The sequence below is a fragment of the Protomyctophum parallelum genome, assembly GCF_964188405.1.
Source record: "Protomyctophum parallelum genome assembly, chromosome: 13".
In the NCBI taxonomy this organism is placed as follows: Eukaryota; Metazoa; Chordata; class Actinopteri; order Myctophiformes; family Myctophidae; genus Protomyctophum; species Protomyctophum parallelum.
In genome coordinates, this window is record NC_139708.1 from 43,619,441 (window position 1) to 43,635,213 (window position 15,773).

At 43.9% G+C, this 15,773-nt stretch overlaps 1 protein-coding gene across 1 annotated transcript in view; it reads right to left on the minus strand.

Annotated features, from left to right (window-relative positions):
- Positions 1 to 11,725, minus strand: part of LOC310868982 (uncharacterized protein) — a gene marked incomplete at its 3' end in the record, with an annotated part of 31,845 nt that extends 20,120 nt beyond the window's left edge. Inside the window, exon 1 of the mRNA XM_083779493.1 lies at positions 11,536 to 11,725. The remainder of the gene's footprint in view (positions 1 to 11,535) is intronic.
- Between the last annotated feature and the right edge of the window lie 4,048 nt (positions 11,726 to 15,773).

Here is a 15,773-nt window from a genome sequence, read left to right on the forward strand (position 1 = left end):
ACACACACACACACACACACACACACACACACACACACACACACACACACACACACACACACACACACACACACACACACACACACACACACACACACACACACACACACACACAATAGCCTCTACAAATTCAGAAAGGGGTAGGGTGGAGAGAGAAGGGACAGGTAAGAGATGTTGATTCACTTCACCACCACCACCACCACCACCAACCCCATTTCGACCGACCACACACACACAAACAGGCTGATGTTGAGGGCATACACAGAACACCTCTTAACCCATTCTGACCTGAGATCAGATTCATACCAGGTTTCCACTGGACAACACACTGGTCTGATTAACCCATTCTGACCTGAGATCAGATTCTAAAAAAAAATGTCAGTCGTTCTTCAAAAATTAGCAGACCTACAAGCTCGTAGCGCGCCACTCGGTGGCGCGCTATGAGCTTGTAGATCTGCTATTTTTCAATAGCTAAAGCATGACATGATGCTGACACCAAAATGGGTGCCCGTTCAGAATGGGTTAAGAGATGTGGAGGGTATGGTAAAAGTGTGTGTGGCGTCAGAGATATAAAGATCAAAACAGGCGAATGATTAAGGAAATAATGGGGAGGGAATGCCATAGAATTCAACGATAGATCCGAGTGTCCCGCAAAAAATAATACAAAATTGACCATTACAGGTGGATGTTGAAGAAACCAGTAGGCTACCAGAGCTTTAAAAAAAAGGGGTGGATCAGACATCAACATACAACCACCCACCAAAACAAATGGCACCGTGGGTGTTGTTTTAAAAGTAAAAAGTCACGTAGTAATATTTAAACGACAGCAGACAGGTGAAACGGTCAACAGTGAGCGCTATCATTTTGGAACTCGGTGGGCCCCCGTAGACGAAGGTAAATGTAAAAATTCCATTTCCTGCCTCCGTCACCCCTCCCCCACCACCCCCGATGGAACACACACACACACACACACACACACACACACACACACTGCAGCAGCACGGCAGGGCAGGCACACAGCAGCATAATGGAGGCAGAGGCTTCACCTCCGCCCCTTATAGGCTACAACTAGTGAAAGTAATCAGATTAGGGAGCAAGCCAGGAGGTTTGGGTGATTATAATGGGGCTGGGGCTACTGTTAGGAGTACTGAGCAGCTAATCTGGGACGGATTACAACCATGCCTAAAAGTCTTCCCAGCAACACATGCATGCATTCTATAATTAAAATAGTACTCGACGTATTTAATTCAAATTGTTATGTATCGAGGTTTTCTAGACCACAGGTCGGGATGTGCACTCTGGGTCAAAGCAGTAGGAATGCCAGTGCCAAACGAATACCCTTCTACCTACATGTACGCACGCACGCAAGACCCGAGACTACAATTCTAAAGCGGTCTCAAAATGCAACCAAACGACTTCCAGGTATCAGGGTACCACAGCATAGATGGCAGTACCCCCCCCCCCCCCGTTCTGTTCTGCGGGCCACAGCAGGCCATCTGGACTGGCCAGCAGTCTCATCAAGTCAATCAAGGAGCAGAGCAGGGTTAGAGCTCTGCCAGATGGGGCCCGGCGTCGCTGAAACACAGCGTTTCCGCTGTGGCATGTCCCCTCAGCTGTTGTTTACACTGACCAGGCCCTTAATGAATTCACTGGCTAACGGAGAGAGAGAAAGAGCCAGGAGTGAGAGACACAGAGAGAGCAACAGACAGACAGACAAGAGGACGGTACGTAGGGGAGGAGGAACATGAGAAAGGGGGTACATAGTGTAAGAGTGAAAAAGAAATAGGATAAGGAGTGAGTGAGTGAGGAGAAAAGGCAATGTGGCAGAGGGAGAAACCACTAACTGGGCGGCTAGAGAGAAAGGGAGATAAATACAATAATAAGGGCAGAGAAGGGAGTTGAAAGAAAGATAGGAGATATACCGAGTTAGGCAGAGAACGGGGTTCAGATAGGAAGTAATAAATGGGTGAGATAGGGAAGCCCAAAGAGAAGATGTGATAACTTGGGGAGACGGTGACAGAAAAGGAGCAGAAAGACACAAGACAAAATGGGGGACCTGGGGAGGAGAGAGAGTGAGAGAGAGAGAGAGAGAGAGAGAGAGAGAGAGAGAGAGAGAGAGAGAGGGGTGGATTTCCTTTTTCTCTTTTTTCATGGGGAGCTGGAGGGAAACGAGAGGATGAAAGAAAGAGAACCGTCTTTGTACGCTGTACAAAGACAGAGATGGAGAAGAGACAAAATGAGGAGAAGAAGAAGAGAACAGGCAACGAGAGAACAGAAGAGACGGAGAGAGGTAAACTGTCCAGGTTGGGCATGAGGAGTGGAAATGGAGAGGGGGAGAAAAAAAGAACCCTGAGGCGTTCAAAGGAGACAGGGGAGAAAGGGGAGGGGGAGAGAGAGAGGGGCGAAAAAAGAAGAAAAAAAAGGTGTGGGAGAGATTTTGATTGGTGGTGGAGAAAATGGTGGGCTAGATGCAGAGGCCTGATGAACAGAGTGTGGGTTTGGCAGGTAGGATGGCAGTCGCAGTCTCACAAGCGCAACACTGAGCCATCATTAAACCATTTTGGGGCAGGCACCCCGTTTGGTGTTTTAATGTTAAAATACTTTAGCTATTGAAAAATAGCAGATCTACGAGCTTGTAGGTCTGCTATTTTTTTTTTTTTATCGTGAAAATGTGGCACAAATCTTTGAATATATTTTATTTCAGAGCAAACGTTTTTAACTCAAATATTTTGATATATTAGAACAACGCCACTGATTTGGCTCAATTTAAAATGTTTACTTTGTATTCATTCAACAGAGTCCTGGTACAACCCACCACGTCTGGGGAGTTTCTAGTATGCTTCAACAAGTTACCGTTTCTACAGCATCATTCCATGAACAGGCATTTACCTTTTAGACCCAAGTTCGATTGACTTCTAAAACAAGACAGTTTTTCTGAAAAACCCTATGTTTCTATATCAGTGGTGCTCAAACTATTTCATTTTAACCCATTCTGACCTGAGATCAGATTCATACGAGGTTTCCGCCGGACACACACTGGTCTGATGAACCCATTCTGACCTGAGATCAGATTCTAAAAATGTCAGTCGCTCTTCGATTTTTCAAAAATAGCAGACCTACAAGCTCGTATCGCGCCACTCGGTGGCGCGATATGAGCTTGTAGATCTGCTATTTTTCAATAGCTAAAGCATAACATGATGCTGACACCAAAATGGGTGCCCGGTCAGAATGGGTTAAGGACCTTCAATATCATATGTAATTGGCTGCCAACCCCTATGTGAAAATATGTAGTTCAAGGGACCTCCCAGAAGCAAAGATTTGAGTTAAAAAACGTTCGCTCTGAAAGAATATATTCAAAGATTTGCAATACATTTTCACGATTTAAAAAAAATAGCAGACCTACAAGCTCGTAGTGCTGCACTCGGTGCCGCGCTATGAGCTTGTAGATCTGCCATTTTTCAGTAGCTAAATTATACCATAATGCTTAAAACACCAAAAGGGGTTCCCTCCCAAAATGGCTTAAATGTAAATGTTTTAGAGGGGTAAAAACAATGACGGGGAAACACATTTGTTGTTTTTGTGCACAAGATGTTCTTACGAGAAGGTCTTTGTCATAAAAAGACATCACAAAATTTGGATCCAAACAAACGGCCAAGTCAAAAACAATATTCGCTGTAAAGTCAAGTGAAAACAATCGGTACCGTTTTAAGTATAGATCTGCCAAGATGTGTACTTTGTTGTGCCTCGTGTTGCACATAGAAAATAGCAGATCTACAAGTTCACAACACCGTACAGCGAAATGCTTTTAGAGCTAACACCGGCACACAACCAAGTACAAAGAATGCACTACAATTTAACCCATTTTGGGCCGGGAACCCCATTTGGTGTTTAACATTAGGTTATAATTTAGCTATTGAAAAATAGCAGATCTACAAGCTCATATCGCGCCACTCGGTGGCACGCTATGAGCTTGTAGGTCTGCTATTTTAGAAAAGTCGTGAAAACGTGGCGCAAATGTTTGAATATATATTTCAGAGCGAACATTTTCAACTAAAATATTGGCTTCTGGGGGGGGTCCCCGGAACTATATATTTTGAGATCGGGGTCCGTGGCCCAATAGAGATAATTCTGGGGGTCCTTGACATGAAAAAGATTGAGCACCGCTGACATAGAATTTTTAAAGAAAGATTTTAGGATTTTTATCGACCTCGGTCCAAAATGGGTTAAAGAGGCCACCACACACACACACACTCACTGTCTGCCCTGATTTTGTGAGATAAACCATTAGGACACATACAGATGAGGAATGGGGATTAACCCTTTATGGAAATTCAGTTCTTCCAGTATATTAAACACCAAAGTTACAGATCTGTAAATCATCTTATAATCTCATAATCTAGCACTATGTTATCATTTTTGGTGGATGCTCATATAAGACATATCTGAAGAGTATGCGTTTTTATTTATTTATATATATATATATATATATATATATATATATATATATATATATATTGGTGGCTCCGTGGGAATGGACACTGGACTGAACATTAATTTAACTGAAGCCTTGCTCCATCGCGTCCCCGATGAGCTGGATGGGGAAATGGAACCTGAAACACTCCCATTCATCCATCCACGCTATAACAATTGAGCTACATCGGGAATGGTAAGTGGTGCATTTATATAGCGCTTTTATCCAAAGCGCTTTACCTAGATTGTGCATTACATTCACCCAGTCACACACACACACACACACATGGCCGATGGTGGAGGAAACCATGCAAGGCACCGACCTGCTCATCGGGAGCAATTAGGGGTTCAGAGTCTTGCTCAAGGGCACTTCGATACCAACTCTGGGGGAGCCCACAGGGATCGAACTGGGAACCTTGCAGTTCCCATCCGGCCGTACTACCGGCCACTCTGCCCCTGAGCCACTGCCGCTCTGATACATGGGGAATGTAGCTCAGAAAATGAATGGCAACCAAGGTTCCCTCACATTGGGGGTTTCTTTGACTGACTTGCAAAAAGGACTCGTTTGCTCAACATACATACACACATAGAAGATGCCGTCTTGAGAACGCTTTGAGACACATTTCAACATTAGTGTAAATACACGCAATATCGCTTGGAAAACCATCTTCCTAAACAAACTGAAAGACAGAGGGAGAGGAGGGGAAGGAAAGCGGGGGGAGAAAAAAAAAAAAAATCAGATTCCACTCCTTTTTGGGGTGTGTGTGTACAGCTGTGTTTAATGTGCCTTGGGGCCCTACCCTGCCTACCTAGACGCTATCTGGACCAAAACTACTGCCATTTATTTTAGATCCAGGTCCTGGTCATGGGGCCACATGAATGGATACATGATCAGGATGCATACATCAAACAATGTGGTGCCTTCATTCTTATTATTATACATCAGATATACACCTTGACAAATGAGGCTTAAGGCCCAGAGGCTATTTCCTAAAGAGGCCAGAAGCCAATTTAGACCCTCTAAATTGCTGGAGTCCAGACTGTAGTTAAAACCCCGTTTGGTGTTAGCATGATGTTATGCTTTAGCTATTGACAAATGGCAGATCTACAAGCTTGTAGTGCGACACTCTGTGGCGCGCTATGAGCTTGTAGATCTGCTTTTTTTTATTTATCGAAGAACCACTGACATAGAAACATAGCTTTTTCAGAAAACTGTCAGGATGTAGAAGACATGTAGAAGACACGCGAGGATATCAGCATGAACATGCTAGTAGCAAAAAACTGGAGGATTTCTCAGCCATCTCAGTGGACCAGTAACACTAAAGGAATAGTTCAGCTAAAAATGCTAATCGTGTCATTTTTCCTCACCATCATGTTGGCAGATAGTGTATTAATTTGTACGCAAAACATGAGCTCATGGGCTTTGCAAACATTGCTGCTTGCAGCTGGGGCTTTTGGGGGTGGCATGCGGCCCGGCAACAAATGCTGCCTGCCCTTAACCTCAACTCCGGTATTTAAAAAGAAACACGACATATTCCACATAAATAATGGTGAAATCTAGGCTTTTTCCCAATCACAGCGCAATCATTTGGCTTCAGAAATCTTGGGTTGTGCTGCATTTAGTTATGTTGTCATTATTTTCCTTTAAGACTCAAAGGACCAGTCACTAGTCGCCGGTTCTTTTGCAGAAAGCTGCTAAAAGGAACTGTGCTAAACTTGTGTTTTGCATCTGCGCCATTGACTTTTTTGAGGGCGACATGATTCTCATTATTTGGTGAGCCATTCCTTGAATAGTAAAACAACAGCATAATGTCCAGTCACACTCAGATATGTGACTTTAGATATCCAATAATCCTCAGATGTAAAATAAATGCCGTTAATTTCTTTAAAGCAGCACTAGCCACTTCCATGTACAGCCAGGCCGCTGTCCAAAATGATATGTCTAAACCCATGTCAAAACTGTTCCTGTGTGGGGGGAGGAAGGAGAGAATGTATAGGCCCCGTCACAAAAATGCAAAATGTGATGTTATACTATATATCTGATTGACATTTATACCACTTAAATGGTGTAAAAGATCAGTTTCTCCAGATTGGGTAAAATGCCGATCACCGATCAGAGTGAATATCGGCCGATATGGCCGATTATCGGAGCATCTCTAGCATCAACTTGTATTGTCTGTTACACAGCTAGCTAGCGTACTAGCAGACAGCGCATCATAGATGGCAAATAGTGTTCAAATGAAGTTAGTTAGTAGTCTTTCTGGAAATGGTTTCCTGGTCATCTCTTTATAAAGCTATGGTTTCACAGCTAAGCTTTCATTTATTTTAACCCTTTCAGGCCTAAGGCCGATTCTAAAAACGCCTCTAAATCCTGACCTAAGGTTTCTGAAAAACTTCAAATATTGATATAGCAGAATCAAAAATTTTACATTTTTGAATACTGTACATACTGTACAGAACCCAAATATGGGTTCCCGGCCTGAGGGGGTAAGATACAAATAGGGGTTCCCGCCCAGAAGGTTAAAAGCCAAGGCCTTCAAAACAAAAGTGAAACTTAACTGGGATTTATATACATTACACATCCGCCCGTCCTCTGCCTTTGAAGTGAATATATATTCTGTCGCAGGCACAGCTTTCTTTCCAGCAAAACGGCAGCTCCTGACTGAGTAGGATGGTTTAATAATACTCCAGACCCCTAAAGTCTGGCACATCAACTTCACTTACAGACCCATTGCTAGTGGCACACATCTGCATTACAGGGGCTTAATAGAACAATAGTGGTGCATTCAATTAATGATATGACAACATATCGATCGAAAATCCAGACAATGGGTGAATTGATCGAGACGCTGCTGTATCAATACGGATACTCACACTATTCGAAATGTTTCCATGGAAATATGCATTGTCTTTAGTTGCTGGCTCCTGGAGACTGTGGCTTTACACAGACAACATCAAAGTGCTTGAACCTCTCGCAAAAACATAAGAGTAACTGAAATGATTCATGAATTGGACAGCCAACTAGTGCTGCACTAGAAATGAGATCGCATAGGTGTCTGAATCTAGATCGCAATTTAGTTTCGATTAATTGTGCAGCACTAAGTCTGAGATGTGTCACTGGTCGCTTTAAAAAATAAACATAACGAGCATGTAGAACAGTACGAGGAGCAAAATTCAATAATAATAATAATATTTAAAAGGATTTATATTTGGTATTATTCTTTGTTTTGGTTCACAGCTAAACAGACAGTGGATTGCGTTTGTGCTGTGGATATTAACAACATAGCCGCCCCCATCCCTCACACAGGCAGAAACAGTGTGGCTAGCCGGCTAGGTTACAATGGAGTCCAGCACTTGAAAGACATGGCCTCCCTCACACTGAACAGTCCAAGCTAGTGGAGTACACAGCAAACACAATCAGAGTAAAACAGAGTTCCATTCCAACACTATAGTTGATCAGAGCGCAAACAACACACTGCCTTACACCACACACTGGCTTCGGCAGAGAACAAATTTATGAGCGAGATCCCAGGCAATGTCTCGAGCTTTCCCAATACGAGTCATTAGGGCTAAATTCCAATCTGCCGGGATCACCCTGCTGCACTGCAACCTGGCTGTGAGGCGTGCTTCTGTGGAAAAAACTGCCCAGAAGGCAGGTTTTTAGACCCCGGCGGCTGGCATGAATTTGGAATCAGGACTATAAGTGAACACTGAAAGTCTAGACAACACTGCTGACAACAGAGAGCTTAGTAACGGAATCTTAAGACATAACTTGCGTGAGTTGTCAACAGTAAAAACTATCCCAAATTGTTATTCCTAATACTAGCAACATTATCAGTATCACACGTTTTCCTGCTAAAACAAAAAAAGCAGCAGTAGCTTGGTGAAAATCCTCCCTACAATGGCCTACATAGTGTCCTTCATAGGTCACTACTACTGCTTGTAATTTAGCCCCTCTCCCATGACTGTTATACATTTACAACCAACATTACCCCTCTACCTGAATGGACTTTCCTTTTTTATAATTTGTATCCCACGATTTTGCAACCCAGTTTTTTTTCACCCAGTGCCAATTATCTAATGTAATCCTGGGCGCTACACTTCCTCTGCCAACCTGAGGGGCAGCGGACAGACCTCATGCCTCCTATGCATGAGGAGTCCAAGCTGCTTCTTTTCACCTGACAGGGGGGAATTTCCCTGGCCGGACGTAGCGTGTGGAAGGAACACGTTATTCCGACCAGTTCCTTTCCCCTCCATCAGGCGCGCCGGCTGGCCAGGGGGAGGTAGTTTTAGAGACCAGGATTACTGCATGTTTTTGTGAGGGTACCTATACCCTAGGGGACACGGGGAGAACATACAAACTCCACACAGAAAAGCCCTTTCACCAAACCCCACCTCGGGTATGGGCACCGATGACGCAAAGGAGGGAACACGCCCCCAGCACCCACAGCGGGAATCGAACCCAGGACCTTCTAGCTGTGAGGCGACAGCACTACCGACTGTGCCACTGTCTGAATGGACTTTCCAACTGGACTGGGGGAAACTGGGGGAAACCGGGAGGATGCATTCATTCAACATGCCTTGCTTAGCATGGATATAGTCCAAGTATGTGTGTCCTATAAGCCAGGCCATATTCCACCACCTGGAATATACAGGAGCAGAATTCAACAAGGAACTAAATTACGAGCCGATCTGATATTGGGCCGATTTCATGGACCTTGAGGGGTGAAATCTGCAATTGAATTTTAGTGCTGCACGATTCTTGCTCAAATGTGATTCTCAATTTTCCTCCACAAGAATTGAGATCACGATTCTCATTTTTTTCCATGAAAATATTTATGAAAACAAAAACATAAGAGTAAATAAAAATAATTGGACAGCCAACTTACTAGTGCTGCACGATTCTTCACAAAATGAGTGTGCAGCACTATTTTAATTGGTAATCAGAATCAGTCAATCATTTTTCCCTCCGCTGTCAGCAAATCCTTTCATCAGCACTGCTCAGAAAATAAGAGCTAATGGTGTAATAACAGAAGCAGTGCGTGCAATGTAAAATAAATAAATACAGGAACTACATTGCAAGCTGACCATGTTAGTGACAGCACAAATACATGGCTTTCAACAATGACTGAACTGTCCTCGGTGCGGTTTATTCAGAAGCACCTTACAAAAACAAAAGTCAGTCCTTGTCGACTCCAATCTAAACAGTTCAAGTCTTCTACATGTGTAACTATTTGCTATATAACAGTAGGCTACTGGACATTATTTTCTAGCTTGTACTAGTACGGTTTTTATCCCCTCCACTAAAATGTGTAAATAGGAAAGGGGTGTGTAAAGAGCAACCTAAAGTCATAAATATTCTTTATTAAAACAAAAAGGCCAACAGATCAAATTGCAAATGCACAGTGTGGCGATCCACATCAAGCTGTTCATTCAGAAGCACATTTGAATCAGGACCCTCGCAAAACGACCAATCAAAAATCCTTCTCCCTTGCAACTTGCTTTTCCTTCTGCAGAGCTCAGGGCCAACAAGACTAATGTAAACAAACCATTTGGATTTCGCTCACACAAAAACAGCAGAACGGCACTACAATCAATGCAGTTTTCTAAGGCGTCTCTGCATGCCAAACTGTACAATCTCATCTGTACATGGTGATCAAATGTGCAGAACCTGGTCTGCCAATAAAATCCCCCTGCATGGCCATTCAACAGAAAATACCCCGATTCATTTTACACATGCGTTGTTTTTGAAGTTATGCCGGCTACAACATTTCCACAGGCGATCAGTGTGGGGAAATGGGTAAATATTGCCGTGTCTATTTTGTCCAGTTTAAACGCAGACATATGTTTTAAAGCGGTGACCTTGGCTCGGCTGCTTCATCCCAGCATGGATTCACCAGGACAAAAGCGGGACTCTCCTTTTACCGCCGCGCGACGAGACGGTCGACATTTCCTTCAGCAGACTCCCCCGTGCTACCACAAATTAAAAATAAACTGCAAAAAGACACGTTTTCAACGGCTCAAAGTGGCGACGTGACTTGACGCGGTTGCAAACAAGTCTTTCATTGGATTTTTTATCGAAAAGGGGCACAATGTAAGCATTTTAACCGGTGGGAGAGTGCAGGCTGACATAAATACGGGAGGAAAACGTTTTTTCTTTTACAAAAGTGTGAGCCGCAAAAAACTGCCGAGCTTGCATTTGCATTTTGCAAATCCACAGTCCCACACTGCGTGCCATAAACGAAGGTGTCTGTCTCTCAGCCCACCGTGCCACTGAGACCACAGACTCCAGTCCTCCGCTCCAACGGAAAATGGCTTTCTCGAGCTGAGTGCGAGAGCCATTTTCCCCCACCACCACCACCATGCTAACAGGATAGCTTAGCATGTTTCGCCTCCCCCGGCGGCTCGTTATTTTGGAGCACCGCAGACCAGTCCCCCCCGAGCCACAACTCAACCCGTCGGGACGTGTTTACAATGACGGCAAGGGGTTTATTCATTCATTCTACAGTCCGACGCAACGGGGCAATGAATCCAGCCGAGCCCCCTAACGCCGTCCGTCCGTCCGGCCCCGCAGCGCGTCCATGCACGGACGGCCGCAGCCCGGGCGCGAGGGGGGGAAAGGCACGGGAGCTTGCAGGCTCCTCCGCGGCCTAGCATTAGCAGCTAACCGGCTAGGTACCCCCCACGATGCTAAAATAAAAGGAGGCGAAAACGGAAGTCCAATAATCAACATCATAATAATAATAAATATTAAGACAAAAGAGATTTCTACATGTTACCATGACATACCGGAACGACCAAACGTTTGATCCAAAAACAAAAATATATATGTGTATTTAATTTAAAAAAGCAATACAAATAAAAAATATATATATAACCACACGGGTTAGCTTCATTAGCGAAGCTAGCCCGTTAGCAACCAGCGGCTATAGACTAGCCTAGCCCCGGACCCACACAAAGATCTTGGACAAATAACGCTGTACGGATCTACGGCCCCCATTGATGGAAAACCCTCCTCGGCTTCTTTCTGTACAAAGTCGATTTTCTTTATTATTTCCAACTCACCTCCTCATTCGGCCTCTGCGCCCCGCAGTATGAACGATGATGCACGAAGTGGAGTTAATGCAACCCGATCTTTGCAACTTCACGTATTAGACATCATGCTTCATTTTTTTTATTTATTTTTTTTATCCTCCCCTCCGAAATCAACAACCTCCGACTTTATATGATGATGGTCCTCCGCTTCTTTTTTTCATTTTTTTCCTCCCCCCCCAACCTCCGATCACTGTTGCCAGATTGTGTGAGAGAAATAAGTAGCCAGGTCTATGAAAACAAGCCCTCCCGAAAAAGCCATTGATTGATTGATTGGTGTGTTATTAACAATATGTAGAATGGGTACAGTTCAAGTACAGTACAGGTCAAAATCTGCTAAAGAGGATAAAACCAGCAAAAGCACTAAGACTTGTTTACAATGAATCAGAACGTGCAAATAAATACATAATCATATACATTGTTAGAAAAAAAGGGTACAGTATAGAAAAATGGGGGGACAACACAAACTTTATTCTTACAGTTTCGAATTGCAGCCACCTGTAAGTGCTCTTTGAGAGCGGTTTTCAAGGAGTCTAGGGATTCACATGTCTTAACGGCTGTTGGTAGGGCGTTCCACATTTTTGTGGCATAGGAAACACTGCGTGAAAAGAGGAGTTAACGGGCAATTATATGGGCACTGTATTTTGCCCGTAAACCTCAAGTTTAGCAGGCATATACAGTAATATACGGTAATATACAGGTGTGATGGTACAATTCGGGATTTTACTGGAGTTCACACTGCCGTTTGCAAGTGACCAGATCTGATCTGTGTGTTCAGACTGGCAGGCAAATCTAGCTTGAATCAGATCTGGGCCACATAAAAGGAAAGGTACTATGTTTACCCAGGGTAACTGGACTAAGCTCAAGAACTTGTTTACAGCCAGGCCCTGCTCATAGAACATTTCATGGTAGGGGTTCAATGCCTTGTCCAAGGGCACTTCAGCGGTGGTAATTTTAACGTGCCGGTCTGGGGATACGAACTAGCGACCTTCCGATATCAAGACCGCTCCGCAAACCATTCGGCCACCGCTGCTCCTAATTGGACATCTGATTTGTTTAAATAAGTCACTCTAAACGCAAACAAGTCACATGGAATCCGATTTAGATCAGGTTGTAGCATTCAGACTGAGACAGATTTGACAGTTTTGAAACCACCCGAATGTGCATGGCTCAAGTCATATTAGAAAAAAAATCAGATTCCATGTGACTTGTATGTGACCTGCTGTCGACGTATTTAAACAAATTCCAATCTGGATGTGGCACAGATCTGATTCAGGCTAGATTTGGCTGCCAGTGTAAATGGGGTATCTGCCTGGGGCAATATGTAAGGCTGGCTATGCAAGGCTAGGGTATTCAGCCATTAAAATGCTAAACGTAGGCCTACAGAAATTTGATGACTGAAGACATGTAAAACCCATCTTTAATAATAACCATTCATTATGAACATCTGGGGGTCCTTCCCCCAGAAACCTTTTATATAGCTCTGGTGAATTAGGAGACATTACAATGCAGGAGTCCTCCAGGCTGAGGAGATGCAGTGATGGCAGCCCTAAGCAATATTTACAAGCAACTTTACAGAAAAAATAAGCCATCGCTTATAATAAGCGGACATGGCAACACGGCCTCCGATTGAACAAACACACTTCCTGCCTTCCTCCAGACGCAAACCCTGCGCGTCATCATGCGCAAGAGAATATATACTGCGTCCGTACGACGGCGTCGCGCCGCCAGAAAAGCATAGATCTGAAAGCTCAACGACACGTCGCATCGCATGCGTTCTTATGCTTGTAGATTTGTTATTTTCTAGCCATATCGACACCCATCTAGCGACATCTAGTGGCTGGATGTTTTCACAGTCACACAAAACATCTTGTTCTTTTTTTACACCGAGATTTTTTAGCCCGTTCCTTTCCTCCCACCCGGCACCACACCGCCGATACGCTTTCCCCGTTTAGTTTAGCAGGCCTATTTCTCCCCTATAATGTATTACATTTCGTCCATTGCGTATATATATATATATTTAATTTATCTTATTCCCCTGGAGTAAACGGTCAAGCCCATATCCATGGCATCTGGCGTCCATCTAGCTTAATATAAATGTAAAACATTGAAACCCATTCCCCCCATGTTGTTAAATAATGTGTCAATGGGTCAATGGGAATATTGATCATTTTGGACATTTAGAACATCTAATGTTGTTGTTTTGCACTTTTTTGGATCCCTCCCTCAAACCGAGGGTTTAAACACTTACAGTAATATGTATGATGATGGTTTAGGACTTTTGGGGTTATTTTATTGACATGAATGAAGAAGCCCATTGTCTGACAAAAGGTGCAAAGTTAATGTACAGTCATGATGCAGACTGCGTCACTGATTACTAACTTTGCACTTTTTGGGGGGCCCTGAGGAGGATCAATCTCAGGGGACCCCTGGGCCGGGGCCCAACAGGCCCGTTGGGTAATCTTCCCCTGTAGAGATACATACTGGTATATAAATGATGTGAATTAGCCATAGCCTAAGTCATGGGTTCCCAAAGTGGGGTCCGGGGGCCCCTGGGGGTACTTGAGTTCCAGGGGTACCTAGCTCAATTAGAGATACTGTAGTTAGGAACCAAATGGACCCTTATGGGTCTGTTACTCAGAGAGTGTATACAAATGGAACCAAATGAACCCTGTGTACAAAAAAGAATCACACCTGTGTGAAGTGAGGGGCGCTCTTATCATCATACATACATCATCATGCATCATCTCATACTGGCCAATCAGAATGCCTGTTGCCTGTGATTGGTTAGCTGATTTGCCCGTTTACATATGACGTAAATTGTCTCTTCAATGTCAATGGCGTTTAATGTTTTGTTTTTTTTAATTTACGTCATATTTAGTGGAATCTTGACCTGAATTCCCCTTTCATTGTCAATGGCAAATCTTGAGACGTGTGGGGACTAAAATCTGTATATAGGAGGGGCTGGCGCCCCTCAAAAACAAACTTTCAAAATGGCACTTTGCAGTCAAGAGGGAAAAGGGCAGGTGCTTTATTAGTCTATCTGTGCATGCTCCTAAGGGCCGATTCATACTCCTATTTTACCGCTGTTTCGGCACTGTAGTGCCGAAATGATTTCGGCTCATCAGAAATTTTCAGTAGCACCGAAGAGCCGACTTTAGGACGGTACCCGCCCCCCCGAACCTCAAATTACGTCACATTGTAGGCACTACAGAGCCGAACCGACTTTTATTCGGCTCTAAAATAGGAGTATGAATCGGCCCTAAGAGGTCGCTTATGTGCCTTATCTTAAAGTTAAAGCGAAGTATAAGCAATGATCTGGGATATGACAATTGCGAAAATAGCTGCCTGGGAAAGTGATCCTGCTTATGCAGTTTGGAAGAAGATTAAAACATTAGGCTACTGGTTTAACTTAAGCACCACAATGTCACTATAGAAACGGAACAAATGATTGTTGCTATATCTGTTTTTGAACACACATGCACACACAAAAATGTGTTTTAAACTAAATGCTAAATGCTCTCTGCAGGGCTCGGGCCCATAGCACTGACCTATAGCCTTTTTAGCACGGGAACAGAACAGAACGGTATCAGGTACGGTCGCCCCAAAACCATCTCGCCCCACGATCTTTTCCGCCGACCTCACGCCGACCACTCGGTGCCGCGGTTCATGTATTATTTATTTTGTTTTACTGAGAGAATAACGTTAGAAATAAGTTTAGGGTTAGGCATAGTTTTACCGGGGTTAATTAAGTTTAGGGTTAGGTTCAGAGCATCATTTTACTTATATTACTTTAGGAATACCAGGCCGCGCAGTCCCGCCGGCTGTATACTCACCCCGTGGGCGAGTTGATAAAGGAACTGACACCGAGGGCATATTTGTTCTTCATCTTCTTGCTTGCCCTTTTTTTTAATCGGAGAGCAATGGATAAGCTATGCAGAAGACATCGCAGTCCCCCCCCCCCCCCTTCCCGAGGTGCACCCTATAGCAAGCGACCCCCTGCACCCCTCCCATATAGCTTATATAACTGACACAGCCTGCAGGTTAGAGCCCACCCAGACTGGCGAAGACCGACCTATACATTCTAAGAGGATCGCCATTTTCTATAGTGTTGAATAATTATACAAGTAATTCTGATTAGAAGATTGTGGCATGTCATTTGGCTGAGAAAATGAAAAGAGAGAGAGGTGTGTGTGTGTGTGTGTGTGTGA